The sequence below is a fragment of the Drosophila erecta genome, unplaced genomic scaffold, assembly GCF_003286155.1.
Source record: "Drosophila erecta strain 14021-0224.00,06,07 unplaced genomic scaffold, DereRS2 tig00000021-arrow-pilon, whole genome shotgun sequence".
NCBI classification, from domain to species: Eukaryota; Metazoa; Arthropoda; class Insecta; order Diptera; family Drosophilidae; genus Drosophila; species Drosophila erecta.
In genome coordinates this window covers 9,321,451-9,339,260 of record NW_020825198.1, presented here as the reverse complement: position 1 = coordinate 9,339,260, position 17,810 = coordinate 9,321,451, and the positions used below count along the sequence as shown (strand labels likewise).

The 17,810-nt window shown below is 42.5% G+C and overlaps 1 protein-coding gene across 1 annotated transcript in view; it reads right to left on the bottom strand.

Annotated features, from left to right (window-relative positions):
* Nucleotides 1–17,584, bottom strand: part of LOC6545432 — a 62,915-nt gene extending 45,331 nt beyond the window's left edge. The window contains exon 1 of the mRNA XM_001972085.3: nt 16,914–17,584. The gene's annotated coding sequence lies outside the window, so the exon portion shown is untranslated. The remainder of the gene's footprint in view (nt 1–16,913) is intronic.
* Nucleotides 17,585–17,810: the final 226 nt, after the last annotated feature.

Here is a 17,810-nt window from a genome sequence, read left to right as displayed (position 1 = left end):
GTTCCTTTCCCATGGTTGGGCCCCATATCACCTGCCTGGCCGACTTCCTTCGGCCCCCAATTACACCTTTGATTGCTTGCTAACTGTTCACATCCTTATATGACTACGTGTTGACAACAAAATTAATTCAAATTAGCAGAGTGAATAAAACGAACCCATTCGAGAGGAGATCCAAGGTTAGCACAATTTCAACAGCTCTGACTTTGCGTGCTGGCCAGCTTTTCTCTTTTTTTTCCTTTTTTGCAGCTGCCCAGCAAATTAAAATTAAAGTACCCACAGCGTGTACCCATATAGCAACAATAACCGAGAACAACGATGGATAATTGGATTTGCCTGAGCTCGGGAGCCCGCTTGATCTGGATTCTGAATAATAAAACGTGCACTTTATTTTATTACAACCTGTGGACATAATTGGCACAGGTTGGTCGGGCTAATCTCCCATAGCCATACCGATTCCCAGCCTTCGCTATCAATTGCCCCCTGCTTTTGGCCAGGTGAGATGATTGGCTGCAGGTGAGTGACGGCAAACAGTGGCCAGCAACTATCTATCGCCCATGTCGCTCCTGCCGAAGTGAGACATTAATCTCAGTTAGGTTTATCTTTGATGCATAATAAATGAGTCGCTTTTGGCCGGGCTAAAAGCAGCTATTTATTAAATGCGGCTACTCAAAAACGCCGAATAGAGTGGCAGCCCACGGTCCAGCGATCTTATTAACCCAGTTCCCTAAAAAATGGCCAAAAGGAAGCACCAAAATCAACATCTCCAGCAACTTGAATACGTCTTGTGTTTGCATTTGCATTCCTTCCTGCCGGATTTTCGTTTCCTTTTCTTTTCACTTGCCACCCAAAATACAAAAAGGAAAAAAATTCCTGAAAAACGTGAAAAAAACGAAAAGAAGGAAATCTGCTCATGCACAAAGTAAACATGGCGAAATAAGAGAGCAAAAATTGCAATCACTTTCGGCCAAGTCCACAGTCTCAACCCTGAGCAAACAGCCGCCAGCATCAATCTTCTAATGCGTTCAACAATTTTTTGCGCTGCTCCAGCACTTCTTTTACCCCAATGTTAATTTTTCCTCCTCCACTTTGGCGTTTTTCGGTGTTTACATTTAATGTGGAGAGTACCCTTTTTGATTAGGGCCATAACGACTGTTGTAAGTTTGGTACTAGGTGTATTACAAAATAGCCATGTTGTGGAGCCTATTTTGACCGCTTTTTGTAATATTAGAATAAGTAAATATTAAACCAAGGTAAACGAACTATAACGAACTAAATATTTAGCATATGTTTCTAAGGATTTATGGGCTCCTCCCAAGAAAGGATCACCAAAAGGGTACTTTCATATTCGTACTTCAAGTTTCACTGGCCTGTCTTGTCTGTTGAAGATTTTTCACTTCCCTCGCCTGCCGAAAACAGATTTCTGTGCCACATTTTGGGGAGCCAGAGAGCCGAATTGACTTGTTGTCACGCCCCCTCATAACCTGGCCCCCTTTGGCGATCCGATCCGATCCGATCCCTTGCCTGTGACAGCGACATGCAAATTTATGAAAGCCGCTTGTGTTCCTTTCGGATTGTTGTTGCACTGCATATCGTGTATTATTTTGTTGTTGTTGTTTATTGATGCCGTCGGCGGGACGGCAGAAACACGCCACTTCAGCCGAAGAAGTCGGTGGGGCTGGAAGTTAAAGCCGGGGTATCTTGGGGCTTTGAGCTTGTTTTCGTGCGGAGAACGTTGTTAATAATTCGCTCGCATTACGCGCCGATCTGGAGGAAGATGTCGTCTTAATGACTTCATTAATATTGGATAAAACACAGCGCATTTGCTTTAAAGGGGTGGCAGGGGAAAAGTGCAACCAAAGCAGGCCAAGAAGGAAATGGCGAATGCAAAAAGGAGTCCGCCAAGAAGTTCGCGCTCAATTGCCAGAGTGCCAAAACCCAAAACCGAAATGCTTCACTTGCTTCACTTGCTTCAATTCAAGCTGAAGTCGACCCACCTCCTCAAAATTCTTTCTTGCCATTTCCGCTGGGGTCGCAAATTGATGAGACAGCACCATAGCTGCCTTTCTCTGTCTCGCCGTAATTAAAATTAATTTGAAACCCAAGCCGGTAAATCAGCGAGAAAGCCAAGTGTTTGGGGAATTATACACCTGATCAACGCGAACAGCGGAAAATGTACTTTATATTAATTACAATCATGCTGGCTTAGTGTTAGATTTATTGTCTGATTTGCAGTTGCATTTACATTATTTAATAATCCTTATATAGCACAATAATCCTATAGCACTAAGATTGGGGATTATAAAAACAAACTATGACATGTTATTTTAAATTTGTTCGTAATATCTTTTTCTATCCGTTTCCACTTAGGTTTGGCATCTTTCCTCAATCAATTATTAGTCTCTTTAACTCATAGCATAGATATTCATATTTAGCAAAGCAATAGTTAGGTTCAGACTTCAGTTTTAGTTAAGGAAGCTCCCCACAAGAAATAGGTTTGCTTAAATTTTGGCCAACGCTTTTACGAGCTTCAACATCTTAAGTTTGCTTCTCGTTAAGTACGCGCTCAATTTCAGCGGTTTTAATTTAATAAACTGCTTCCCCACATTTTCAACTCTGTTGCATTTTCCTGGTATCAAAGCCATAAAACTTATAATGCACCATGGCAATATACACATCATCATCATCTGCGCGCTGCAGCTGCGAACTGAATCAGCAAAAGTGGAAGCGGTGGAGCGGCCTTATGTCACATCCGCGTGACGACATCAAGGCGAAATTAAAATAGCGACATTTTATTGAGTTGTCAGTTGCACGGAGCACATGCAAATGCAACAGGCCACGCCCCCACCGCATCCAGCCGCCTCCCCCAATCCACCCATCACAGCCAGTTCTGCCCGCCCACTGGCAGAACACACCCAAAAAATGGGAAAAATAAAAAACTGCGAAGCCGAAAAGGAAAATAATTCATGCAGCGGAGTGGAGGCGACACATGTGTGTAAGCCAAAGGATGAGGTGCTGATATTGCAACGCCCCACAGAGCAGCCTGCCTATATGAGAAACACCAAGAAAAATTAATTTCCAATTAAGCTGGCTATCTCAAGTTACATCTCAAGTTAAAGTTCTAACATGACTTTAATGAATACCATGGCCTTTAATATCATTTATAGAATTTCTTTGATTGGTGCCCACCAATTTTTGTTGTATTTCTAAGATTTAGTAAGCAACAACAATAATTAGGCAATAATATTTTTGTTTTAAAGAACAATAACTAATATATCATTCCTTTTTCGTGTGTTTCGAGCTCTACACATCCCCACATCAAAGACTACGATTTTTAATTCACAAAATGTACCAATATTTATTCGCAACCACGATTGTGGGCGTCAACCGCTCCCACGTTCGCAGTGGGTGTGGTCACCGCTGTAGATTTATATTCCCAGTTATTTTCTGCCAGTGCAGAGTTTGTTGTTAACCCTCGCGAGGGCAGGCGAACATTCTGCATAATTTGGCAGAAATTAAAAACGAGGGTAATATTCATATATATAACCATGTACTCGCCATATAATATCCATATGCATATACTTGATTATATATGTAGATCCGCATGCCTGCCAAACAAAAGAAGGGCGTTGAAATTGACACCTCGAGTGTAAAAGAACAGAGCCGAGGGAAAAAGGCGAGAAACGAAAAGCAAATAAAGGCCGCTGAAATAAAAACCCTTTTTCGACAGGCCAACGAGAGGAACTTGGTCGGTGCGTCCTGCTGGCTTTCTAAAAAGTTCGGCGAAATATTCACACTCATGTGCTAGCACTAAATGTGAGTACGTGAGGGGTAGATAGAATTCTTCTAAGGGTGTTTCAGAATTATACAAATTCCAAGAACCGTGTTTAATCACCCTTTGTAACTCAATTGAATATTTTATTCGGCTCAAGAATAGCCAATTTAGATGTCTCAGATAACTTTAAAGCGCCCTATGAATTCATAATCGTATTTTTGCTAACCTTAAATTCCAAAATTACACTTTCCTGGTCGAAAAATGAGTATTTCCCATCCCTAGCCTGCATTCTCCTGATGAACGACGCACGTCTGGTGCGGACACACTTTGGCAATTCATTTAATTATTATATTATAACGCACACTCCTACCTTCCTGCACACGGATACGCACACTCACACAGCTGCATGATAATAAAGAGGAAAACGACCATAAAACGCTCGCACAAAAGTGCCAGGAAACTTGTGTAATTCATATCGCATAAAGCCAAGGGGAAGACAGCTCATCAGGGGCGGAGAAAGGGGCTGGGGAGGGGGCGGTGCAACCGCAAGGCAACTGACACACACAGATAGCCACCAGCACAAACACACACATACACACACGTATTTATATTTTACATGGCTTTGACAATCGAATACGAATCCGTATCCGAATCCGTTTCATCGCTCGCGTCCCTTGGCCATATCAATTGCACTGCGGCCGACAGCGTTTGGCATTCTCTCCTGCTTTACCTTTAGCTTTTATTTCAGTTAACTTTTTTGTTTTTGGTATGAAAACCACAAAATTACATTGAGTTGGGGCTGCTGCTGCCGGTGGTGTTGGCCCAGAGCCGAAAGCCAAAAGCCCGCAGCCCAATCGCAATCCCAACTTATCGCCGGCTCTGGTCATGTTAATTTTTAACCTCAGGCTTCAGCCAAATCGAAAGCTGATCGTATAAAATTACGCCTGACAGCGGACGCAGAGCGGCTATGTGGCCGAATCCGGGGGATTCATGGATTGGGGGATCTCAGATCGGGGATCGGGGATGGGAGCTGAACTGAACTGAACTGAGAACCGCAAAAGGTGACACTCCGATGGTTTGGGCCGCTCCCCTGTCGCTGTCACTATATATAGATTACATATAGATATCGTACAGTTGCTGATCTCTGGCTGACTCTTTGGCTTTTGCCGGGGTGGAAAGTAAAAGTATGGGGAACAAGTAGCTGGTGGAATTTATTTTGGTTATTCTGGTGCATTGATGCGTATTCTGGCAATTTTGAAAGCTCTCCGGGGGTTCTCATGCAGTACAGTGCATACAATTTCTGAGAGCGCCCTTCTCTGCGATTCTCAAATTGTTGAAGTAGTCGTTATCATGCTCTGCATTCCTAGGGCCAACAGTATTTTTTGGAGTGAGTAAAGTCAAGTGAGTAAGAAAAATAAGTCGCCAAATACCGCTTTTAATTAAAAGCACTAATAGGCAGAATAAATAATCTGATATGCAATCCCCGCGGGAAACTTTCACCCGCTATGAAATCCTCTTTTGTAGCTACCTAATTAACTTCCACCCCGTGGAAATGCGGGAAATCTCTCCATCAATTTGCACGCAACTCTGCCAAATATGGCGAAATAAATGTGTGCCGCCATTTAATGCGTAGGGTGCAGTCTTGTACTGTGTTTACCAATCCAAATAGCGAAATCGCTGTGGGAAATAGCTGAAGAAACCAATAGCAAAAGGCTTGGAAATTTGCGTGGGAGAGTGGATGCCGTTGATTTCTACATGGCGGTGACCGCCTGTTGCTTTGCCAGCGATCAAAAACAACATTAATTGGGCAATAAAAATAGATTTTGTTGCCATAAATATGGTGCGGGTAATAAACCCAAAATGTGACACAATCAAAACGGCAAGCGGCTCATTTATTGATAACAGTTGGAGACCAATCAACCAGTTGGCAAGAACGACTATTGGCCAAAGGCCTTCGAGATTGGCCAGCAACCGGTTGGCTGGTCCGTTGAATATCTTACTGGTACTGGGCGTGTTTAGCATTTCGAATTATATTTTTTCTTTTTTATGGCGCCAGCTTTAATAAGCATAAATAGCATACTTAATTGACAAATCAAAGGCAATTTGATAAATAAATGAATGCTAAGGCGCACGCAAATCGAATCGCATAGAATGCAGCTCAGACTTTGCTAAATAAGAGTCACTTTGACTAATGAATCAATTTGGCCCGGTCCCGGCAAACTCAATCATGAAGTTCCTTCTGCCCGATAAGCAGGCATGACTGTCTGATTATCGCATACCCCTCACTCGTTTGCGGACTGCGAACTAAGTTGAGTTGATTAGGGGAGCCCATTAATGGACAAGCTCACAGGATATGGGATACAAAGACTGTCCCAGACAGTTCACATGACGTCTCTGTTTGTTTGCTTCTGCCTCTCCCTTCAAATCTCTTCTTTTTAGTCAACGTGCCTCAATTAATTGCAGCAAGGCAAAATAAAACAAAAACACAAATACAAAAACAAATAAAAAACTACAAAAAAATGTGAAAAACGAGTGAACACACAAGTAAAACCAAATGAAATCAACGAACCCAGGCCGGCAACAAAAGCAAAAGCTTAAGCTAAAGTTGAAATATACCGTTTAATGCCCAATGGCCACGCCTACTTTTCCCACACTTCGCCAGCCAGCCAGGCAGGGAAGGCGGGGGGCGTGTGTGCGAGGGGGTAAGCTGGGGAGTTGGGGGAGGTTGGGAAGAGGAGCGCTTAAAAATGCGTAAAAGAGTCAACTTTGACTGCAAACTGCAATGGGATGTTGTTTGAGTTGTCGTGATACCCTGTAGTGGGGGGCTTAGAAAGGGAATGATAGTGAGAGATGTGGAATGGATTTGGAATTATTAGGAGCTTGTACTTTCGTTAACTAAAAAATTGATTGGTACTAAAATACTGCAGTTGGAAAACATAATCTTCCATTTATGAAATACTTTTCAGTTTGTTTAATTTCTAGGAACATAATTAGCGTGGTATTTGCATAATAACTATTGCTAATCATTTTTTCTGGCATTCTAATTTTTTATTTTTTAATGAAATATTTTTTTTTTAACATTAGAAAGTGGTTAGTTGGTAGTAGCCCTTGTCGACCTCTCATTTGCAGCCTTGCTCTGGTTGCTATGCAGTTTTAGCTTCACTTTTAGCAGTTTGCAGTTTGTTTGCGCTATGTCTGTGTCTCCGAGTTGATTGCACCACCACCAGCAGCCACTCCTTGCACCACATGCACCACTTGCACCACCCGCACCCCCAACTGCACTCTTATTGACAAACTTGTCGTTTTATGCCACTGATTAATAAATGAAAAGTTCTATCCAAGAAGCAGCAAATTTCTTGCTGACTTTCTGGTTTCGGAAAATGTGCCAGTGCTTCAACTTTTTTGTATTGCCTTTTTTGACAATGAAATTTTTGTAACATTGATTTTTAATTGCCCTGCAGAAGAATTGCTGAGCAACACACGAATTTTGTGCAACCTATTATTCGATTTTTGCAAAGTCAAGAGCGAACGCCGGATTTTGTCATTTGAGAAGATCACGAAAAGTAGTAAAGTTATGTTGGTAGGCACGTGCCGGAAAAATCGCACCTAACTGGCCGCCTAATAAACAAGTTTGCTGGCCAAGAAACGCGTGCTTCCCCTCATTTAGCTCCTTTTTTTCTTTATTTTTTATTTTGCTCTCCGTGGGCCGCATTTTCCAGCTGCCTGGCTAATCGGTTGCGTAATCTTAAACGCGACGCGGCAATTGAAATGGATTGCAGTGTCTTCGCGTTTGGCTTTGGCTACCTGGAGAATCGGCAGCTGCCATTGGCGTCTTCCCATCCCGCATCCCCCATCCCGCATCCAGTTTTATCCACGTATACGTTTAGATACGAGTATATCGCTTTTTCGAGGGAGTTGCGAAGCTTGTGGCCAGCTGTGTTTTGGCCTGTCAATGGGTCTGACCCACAATCGATGCTCAAATTTCATTGCTTTTCCCCGTTCACTTTTGCTGGAATTCGTTTTCATTTCTGCACACACATGAATGTATATGTATTTTTGTAAAATTCATTTTACGCCTGGCCGTCTTAACGCCATCCAGTCTGGCATGCTGGTGTATCCGTGTGTGGCAAGAATAGTTGCAGTTGCAGGCAGCAACTGCAGCTAATTGCAGCGAGTTGCAAAAATAAAAACAGCAGCGGATTAAGGCAGCAGTTGCGATGGGATAAAGCCAGGGGATCGGCGGATGGGGCAGCCGAGCAGAGGCTGCAAGAGAATGTTGCGCCGTGGGTCATCATAAAAACATTATGGGGAGTCGCGGAAAGAGCAAACAAAAGCAGCAAAGTACACCGAAGGAAACGAGATATGCGAAGAGAAAGCGTTCAGGGTTTATCGTTGTGTTTAAGAACAAACTAAAAATGTATTGTAACAGAAAACCTTCAAGAGATATTGATTTTTTGAGCCGTATAGCTAAGAACGTTAAAATGTAGTTTTTATAGTGCCTGAGTAATTACTAATTTCTGCTGGTGCTAACCTCCTTTTTGGTGGTAACCGTTTCCCTCAGTGCCGCTGCAACTGGTGGAATTTTTCAAAGGAATTGCACCGATAGCAGCAGCTGCAGATGGCGTTGTCACTGCTGCAGTTTGACAGGGCAACATGCGAGAATTTGATGAGCTCGCCCCATGCCCCATGCCCCATGCCCAGCTGCAGCTCCCAGTGCTCAGTCCACAGTCATACCCTGCTCATCTCCATCTGCATCTCCATCCGCATCCATATTCCCTGTCCAAGCCCCATCTCCCACCCACATCGCCCATTCAGACCTCGCACTCCCTTGGGCATGACGAATGTGGAGTCTCTTGGGTGGGTGTGTTCATGGGTTCTCTTCTGCCCTCATCTCGGGGCCTCCACATCCACCATACCCTCCGTAGGTTTTTCTTATTTTATTTCATACTATTTGTATGTTTTCCTTTTCTTGCAGAAAGGTCAGGTTGTTGTATTGCCTATTGTTGGCGTCACGCCGCCTCAGAGCCCCAAGTTGCCAGCGTGCGAACACGTTTCGCTTGAGGATTGGAGCGCACAGGTGTCTTGGCTCTACGTTGGACCCCTATTGCTGCTGACCAAAGGCAAAGCTGGGCCAGAACCCAAGTCGTCGGTGATTGGCTTTTAGCCGCTTTTAGCTGTCGCCTGTCAAAGCTGGCTGGCGTTTTCGGATTTATTTTTAATAAAACTGATGTCATTTATTGGTATACGTTTATTGTTTATTGTTGCTAAATGGCTGTCGAAGAGGCACGAACATTCTAAGCCATGCTATGCCCACATACATTGCATACATGTATCTGTATCTTCGCGTGGGCTGGCGTGAGATTGTGACTACAGGGTGTAACGAGATACTTCATCGCTGTAAGCCAAACTCTGTGAAAGCTTTACTGTGCGAAACTCGATGTCAAGGGCACCACAAGCTCAAATAGTTTTGCAAAAGAGTTCCCAGTAAACATTCCGAACTGTCTATAAATTACCATTGAATTCAATTGATACTAATAATAAGCTATTGTCTTCAAGAACATAAAATGCATAAAGTAAACAATTGCTTGCAATTTTATAACACACTAATAAAATGATTAGATTGCAATTGCTGATCGACGTATGCTGTATGTTTTTATGTGTATGAACTCCAATGATGTTTTTATTATTTAACACAGAAATCCTTAAATCCAAGGCAAGACATTTCCCGCTCAGGTGGAGCTGTCAGCGCTGAGCACTCCATCCAAGACGTGCTCGTCTCAAAGTAAAAGGAAAGCTCTGCCGAGCTGCACTTCAGATGCAGGCAGCTCGACTGCACTTGGCGCATATGTATCTATGTGTAGCTGGTGTAGCTGGTGTATCCGTGGGCCACCTTGATGTGTCATCACTTGAGAGCGGTAGCCGGAGTCGAAAGTCGAAAACAGAACATCTCAATGCGGTTTTCCTTCGGCTGGCTCGCCAAAAAGCCACTCGAAAGCGACTCGAGTTCAGCGATTATGAGAAATGTGTAACAGACGTGACTTTGAAGTTGATGCGCCGCATCCAGACAGTTTGGGAGCTGACAGAAGCTGCTCTCCTTCGATGTGGAGCAGCTGTCGCATCTATCGATGGCCGTTGGCAATGCAGTTTGAATAGCCGCCAAAAGCATTCCGGCCCTGACCTTATTTTTGGCCGAGTTCGAGACTCTCGTTTTCCAGCGTTCCGATTGCGTGCGTCTGCCATTTTCGCATCCATAATTAAAATGTGTGCGGCAAGTGGCAATTTTTAATTACACGAGATAAACTTTTTCATAACCAGCGTAGTCCAAACGCCAAGGAAAAAAGAGCTTCAAAATGTGCCGACCACCCGGCGTGGACTCATCGAATATAAACGCGAGGTAGCAGCTGAGGATCGCCGGGGGCGACTATTAAACTTTTGTTAATTATCGCGATAAGGCAACAAGTTGTTGTCGCTACAGTTGGAACTGCCATGTTTGATACCAGCTGCCTCTGTATATTCATATTTCTTGTTCCTTTTTTTGTTTATTTTTTCGTATTGATTATGCTGGCTTTGATGTGCCGGTGGGGAGCTTCAACTTTAACCCAGCCGATCGCTAATTGAAATGCACAGAGATGGAATCTGTTCGATGATTGATGGTGCAGCCATAAAGATGTTTACATTAAAACAACTGATTATTCGTTGGAAAAAACGATGGAAAACTATTATATATTGACCTCGATTTGGCAAATGCAATATGATGAGGCTTTAATTAAACATTAATAATCACACTAAACGTTGCATTGCTAGTAACCTATTCAATTGTTGATTGGACGAGGAAAGTTTATTTGTGTTGGCAGGAATATAAATAATTTTCTATTTATTTGCTGCGACATATTTAGCAAGGCTTAACAAGGAATTGCAAGACACATCTGTGCGACTTTCCTAGCCACTCAACTTTAACCTTTTCGCACACTTTTCTCGCTTTTGGCGACTAATTGAAATGCATGGTGGCATAAATATGAAATCTTCTAATTGGCTGCGATCGCCGGTGCCAGTGCATTTTGTTTTTTTCTGTTTTTCTGCTATTGTGGCACGTTGTCTGGCATGCAGTTACCTGCATTCGAGCCCCCATCGCACCTGACCCCTCCATAATCCGTCCGCCGACGGCATGCACTTCCTTTTTGGGCTCTTCCATCGCTGCCAAGACGACGCATAGAAATTTTCTTTATAAATCAGTTGTTGTAGCTGCAAGTTGAATGTTGTTTTGCGGTTGTTCGAACGTTCATCGCTCGCCGGCTCGCTGAAAAGCAGAAAAGCAGCAAAGCAGCCAAGCAGCCAAGCAGTACAAGCAAAGTACAAAGCAAGTTGTTAAAATTCCTGTTTAAAGTTTTGTACGCACATGCAATGGCCTCGCCAGCTTCCTCTGGCCCTCATACCCAATCCCTCCTAGCCAACTTCAAAGGAAGCTGCTGCTGCTGCTGCTGCCGCTGCTGCATGTTTGCATTAAAGACGCATTTTGTTTGCCCAGCAGATCCGAGAAACGATGACGACGACGACGAAGACGACGAGGCTGATGATGAGGACGTCCGCAGCGTGTTAGAATACACAACATGTAAGCCAACAAAACAGTTGGGGCCACTCATAATCAGGTTTTAGCCACGAACTGAGCTGAGCCTTCTTCCTCCGATGGCCGGATTCGATCCGATCCGTGGCCCCTGCATAAAGGGAGTATTGGCCATAACATCGCATCCAAACAGCCAAACAGTGTCGGCGGCTCTTGGGCTTATTGCCTGCGCATGATTGTACAAAGGAGCAGCCGCGACTGGGCACAGTGGCCTGGGAAACTATCTTTGAAAAATACGAGATACCCAGGTATTTTGTAGAGTCTTTAGCAGACTTTCAAACTAAGCTGAAGATCTGGTTAAAATGTTTAATTTGTAAAAGGAAGGTTATTTCAATTGCCCTAGCTTAGTAATGAAAATTTGGTAATAACGCTTCCTTTGGCTACCCATATCTGAAATATTACCATCCCACAGTGACTTGGCCGCCGATAGCGTAACTCTCAGGTGGCCCAAAGTCAACGAATAGCAGAGAAATCGACTGGGGCGGGACGCTTTTGGCCGCTTGGGCCAACTAAACAATTATGGCAACGGCTACGCGATCGCCAGCGACAACGTCTGCAGAGGACAACAACTTCGATGATGAGGATGCGGATGACGATGATGAGTGCGGATAGACTGGAGCAGGGATAGATGCAGTTGGGGGTGCTGGGGGTGGCTGCAGCTCGGTGCGCTGTGGCACATCCTCCGCTCGACGATCTAACTACGCTCGTATCTATGCATCTATACTTATTTGTATTATTTTGCTTTGTTTTCTCTCGCCCGGCATTCAGTTTCTCAGCTGCCTACACAGAGCAAAATTTGGTGGGAAACTATTAACTATACGATTTTTACAGTGGGAATATATAACGATGCAAATAATATATAAAGATCAATGAGTAAGAAATTAAATACATTTCATGTTGGTTTTAAAAAAATCATTGTGTTTACCTATAAGAAATTGTGTGAAATATGATATATTATTCTCTGGTAATTTAGTGCGGAGATATGAGAGGGTTTTTGTGTGCCTAAATATTATATTGTACAAATTGATGTATTTTTCTGCAAAGCTGTTGTGCGGTGTGTGAGTTCTATCCAGGTTTCTGTGGATTTTTTGCCATTGTTGGCTTTTTGTTTTATTTATAGTTCGCTTGGACTTAACACTCGCTTGTTTAGCCAGCTTGGGTTACCTCTGCCCAACATCTCTGCATCGCATTGCTGATGATGCCTGCGAGCTTAAAATCGTCATAAATGCATGGTTACCCACACACGCGCACACAGCAAAATGTGGAAAGAAACACACACACACACGCACACTCGAGGATGCAGGCGATGCAGTGTAATTGCAGCAGCGAGGGCTGCTTTATAAGTTCTCAAGGATCTTGAAGTATCTCAATCCGCTGGTAATCTGGCAGAACTTTCGCAGAAACCCCCGCAACTCTGTCTCATTCATATGGAGATGGAGCCAAATGCAAGCGAGTTTGTGTTTGGTTTTTATTTTCGTCATATTCGAGTGGCGTTTTTGTGGCTGCTTTTCTTTAGTTTGTTCTGTGTGGTTTTATTTTATTTAGTTTTCTTTCTGCCCACCTCCTTTTTTTGCAGTGCCAGGTTTTTGTTGCGGTTTTCACGTGTTGCTATTTCTGCAACTTTTTTTGCGTTTCTTGGCAATTTGTTCTTGTGTTTTTGTTGTGACTGCTGCCATGAATAAGTAGCGAAAATAAAAATATAAACAAAAACACCCGCCCCACCCACTGACCCTCCTGCTTCTTCTTGTTCAGCTGCCGGCGATATGTGTGCTAATAATTCAGCATTTGTTTCACTGTATTTTTTTCTGTTTGGAGTGACTTTTTTCTGCGGCTCTATGTTGCACTTGTTTTTAGCTACTTTTTTGTGTTTGCTTGTATATTTTTGCCTTTGCCAGCTTTGCAAAATGTTGTGTATGTTTTGTTTGTTACTCTACACATTTTTTGCCCTTGCCGGCTTCAGTTTGCCCGCTCAAACATTGTAAATTATTTGCTGGTAGCAACATACATAAATATAGATACAATTTATCAACTCGGATGAGTTAGAGCTTAGCCGGCCTCTGTTTATTTATCTTTTGTAGGTTTTTTTCTCGCCTTTTTGTTAGTCTGTTTTATTTACAGCATCGGCTCGTTTATCAAAGTTTGAGCCTCAGATGGGGACATCATCACTTAATAATATTGACACTTCTATACAAAGAGCACCAAGCCGAATGGCTCGAATGGCATATGGCTCTATGGGTATAGAGTTCCAAAAGACGATTAAGAACTGAAAACGATGGCAGAGACACACACAGATGCCGATTTCAAGATACAGATACACAATCACAAAATTAAGTGATTATGTTAACCGGTTCGATTTTTTCCACTTTTTTTCGTTGCGTCGTTGCCTCGGTTTTTGCCATTCGTTCGTTCGGGTACCAAAACAGAAATTTACATCAAAATTAACTTGTTATGTGGGCAACAACAACAGCAGCAATAACAAGAACTACGGCGAGGAGCTGAAAACTGAACTGAAACCAAAACTTGGGCCTCCAAGCTGACAGCCTCTTCAAAAGATCTCCATCCTCAGCTCCAGTTCTTCTTCTCACAGCCAATCTTGTATAATTTCGAAATTAGAGCTCATCATCAGCCCATATCAAAGTCGATCTTTGGCGTCGGCGTATTCTTTATTCTTTGTCTCGAGAGATATAGGAAAAGCACCCAGTCGATGCTTCGCTCACAGATTTTTTTCCCTCCTCGAAATTATCTAAACAGAATGAATTCTGGTTGCTGGAACTTATTTAACAATCATAGATAAGATGGAATTAGCAAAATTTGTATTCATTTTGAGTATACAAATGTGCAGAGTGTCGATTCAAATGGTATTCGATTAGACAGATCACATAAATTTTGTAAGAATATGGTGCTCATTAAAGGAGCTCATTTTGATCATTTTCATATATTTTAAGTAGGCAGATACAATTTGATAAGCTGAACATTCTAAGTATATGCATTCATCCAACGAATTCTACACTTGGCTTTCAATATATTTGCACATTTCCATTTGCTTAGATTTAATGTGTCAAATGAATATTAATGTGTTTTTACATTATATATGCCACTTCCCAGCTTGTGCCTAAATGGATGACCATCACACATTGAGAGATTCATATCTTTACTAGAAGATAGTAATTAGAGTGCACTTCACTCGGTAGATACGTGTATTCCTACAATTGGAATTACCTTACAAAACAATTTTGTGCCCATTCATTTATTAAACCCTAATTGGATTCGGATGGCAAACCTAATACAATTTGCCAATAAGCACGTGTAATTAATATTTAACGCAAATATGCCCTGAGTAAGTTTCCGAGACTAACTGCTTGCATAACTTTTCGGCAGCAGCAATTATATCAAGCATACGCCATGTTGACTGTGTTGGCAGGGCAAAAGTTTCAATTAAGTGGCAAAGTTCAATTCCCTTACAACAGCTGTCTGCTTCACATACTTAATTATAATATAAATGAGCAAGCTCAGCTGAATCCATCAGCATAATGGGTAATAGAGATAAGGATAACACATTGGCTGGCAATAGAAATCTCTAATTAAAGCCTTGACAATAGTTGACAAGAAAAAGCTGGGGACTCGGACTGCTGGGAAGCCACTAAGCGGCTCACTCTTGGCCCAGACATCAAGATCTGGGCAGACAAAGGTGTCTGGGTCCGGGATGATGGCTGTCTGGGTCTGGGTCTGGGTCTGGTTAGCTCTGTGGGGAAGTCGTAGTCGCTCCGGCTCCATAGATATTTCACCCTCGTCCAGGCTTATTTCATTCATGGGCTGTGTTTTGTTTCTCCCTCGTTTTTATTTTACTAGCTACACACATGCGAGGGAAAAAATATGGTATGCAAAAAAGGGTTGCCACCAACCACCGAAACCTCGCAGAATCCCGGGGAACAAATACTTGTAAAGGGTCTCAAGTTCAAGTGCAGTCTCCATCTTGGGCTTCCTTCCTGCTGAATGTCTAGACTTCCACACCAGACAGGCGGCTAAGACAATCGGCCAGCGGATTTGAATAAACATTAGAGAAAGAAAGAATAAACGATACACGAAAGGCACATTTGTTTATGCAGAGTGCCTCGGAACAGTGCGAATTATAATAGCCCAGGGCCCATAAATTAAGCCCCCGGGCCGAAGAAGATATCATTCGCTTATTTTAACCTAGACTCAGAGTTGGGTCTCTGTCTATTGACCGCGTGTACGTGTTGCAAATTTGTTTCGAAAATCTAAAAATTTGTCACACGGAAGTTGCCACGTTCGTGAGCTTAGGGCACCGGGCTAAAAGTTAAGAGCTGTTGGCTAAGGGCAGCTGCTTATCGGGGTGTGCCTCTTTCTGACCTTGTGCTGCTTTTCATCTTGCACAATCAGTTTTTGTGTTTTTTTTATGATGTTTATGCTTGTTGCAGCAAGAAACATGGCCTGACTTGGTCGCACAAAAGTGGCAAAAAGTAAATTTGTTTTTCCCCGTTTTGTGGGCTTAAATGTTTGTCTTCAAAAAGCCAAGTTTGCCAAAGAAAAAGTTTTGTCACTTTGCAGCTTGCATTGGACATTTTAGCACGTTTAAAGTATGGGTTCCCACAGCAGAATAATCTCCAGTTGGCTGATAAACAATTATGGGAATAGTTTAGATCGGAATTTGACTGTTGGCTGTCGAGTTGATTTTATAAAAGACTCCGAATTTTCTGGTACCTAGATACAATCGCTTTTTTAAATAAATTATTTAGGTACTAATATATGACATTTTTGTAGCTTTACAAACATTTGCTACATATATTGCTTTCATTTTCCAATGTCAAGTTATTCATCTTAGGTACTTTGATTACCACAGCAAATGTAGAATCTAATGTCAGTGTAATTCGCCTGTTAAGTTTTCCGCTCATTAACCGTGATATTATTACAGCCATATCTGGACTGAAAAACGCTGAGAAAAATAAACAACTGGCCCATTAAATCACGCCCTTGTAAAGTGGGCCTAATGTCTGCGTAGTCATTCTGATGTTGGCCTAGTTAATAATACATTAGGCCAAACATCACACACTTATCGCCGGGCCAACGCCGATATGTTGGCTGTTAGCCATGTAAAACGCCAGTTGAATTGTCAATTTATACGAAATTGTCAACAATTAACATTTAACAAAAACACACACACACGAGACGAAGTGGAGCGATTTGCGGCAGTCAGATAAGGCCAAAATGCTGTCAACTGTCAAATTTAATCATACTATAAAACGCAGGCTATAAAAAGCCAGCTACCAGATATAAGATATGTATGCGCGAGAAGCTAAGCAAAGGAAAACAAAAGTTGACTGACTGACATTATTTTGGCATGTTTTGAAGCTTATGACAAACGCCAGCTTGAGTTACTTCTTTCGGTGTCAGTGTCATTATCGTGTGAAATATTTGCATAATGACTTGCATCCATTTACATTTTTTCATCTAACAAAAGGTTTTTCCAACAGCAATGGCTAATTATCCTGATGCACTTACCTTCACAGTGGACCGCTTCAGTTAGTCTAATGCGAATGACGGCCGACTTCCGTTTCCGCTGTCCGTTTGGCAGAAAAGTATCCAATTAGATTTTTCCCAAACAGCTGCGCAGGCGTCACCGCGAAAAGGGGGAAAATTGGCGGGGAAAATGCGAAACTTTTGCCACAACTTTTCCCAATGCTGCAGTGATTTTTCAATTTGTTGCTTTGCACTTGTTGTGAATTTTTCATTCGATGGATTTTATGCAGGCAGATGGATTTTAATATTTAATATACTGCTATTTGCTTTATTTAGCATACAACTTTTCTCTTTGGCACTTGAATGGGTTTTAAAAATAAATATTTTGCATATGTTAGATGTTTTATACATATATATAATTCGGTAAAACCAGGCACTTTAATAGCACTATTTTTGCGCGGAAGTCGTCAAATGGTTTTTTGAAACAAATGTGAATTCCCCAAGTGGGACTTTTAATATTTATGTACCGAATAGAATGCAGTTGGGCTTTCGCGAAATTCTCGCCGCTGGTGCGAATTGCAGACGGCCGCGGAAATGCGTTGTACGAACGTCAGAAAGCGCTCAACTTGAACTGAACGCAAAAGTATCTTGAACCGAACGTATCTGAATCTTTTTCCAGCATAAGCGTCGGCAGCGCTGCCGGCGACGACGTCGACAACAACATAGCCACTGCGGACCGTTTGGCAACGGGCCACTCGTTTCCGGCCCGTTCCGTTTCACTCGTTCCGTAAACCGGCTTGCGCATGTTTGAGTGCCAGCGGAACGAGTGGTGTGGAGAACTGGTTTCGTTTCGAGTGACTTTCGGAGTTAATTACTCAATTATGCTGCAATGCACTCAAAAAAACATAGCACTTTCTATGACGAGATGTGGTAGCTGCA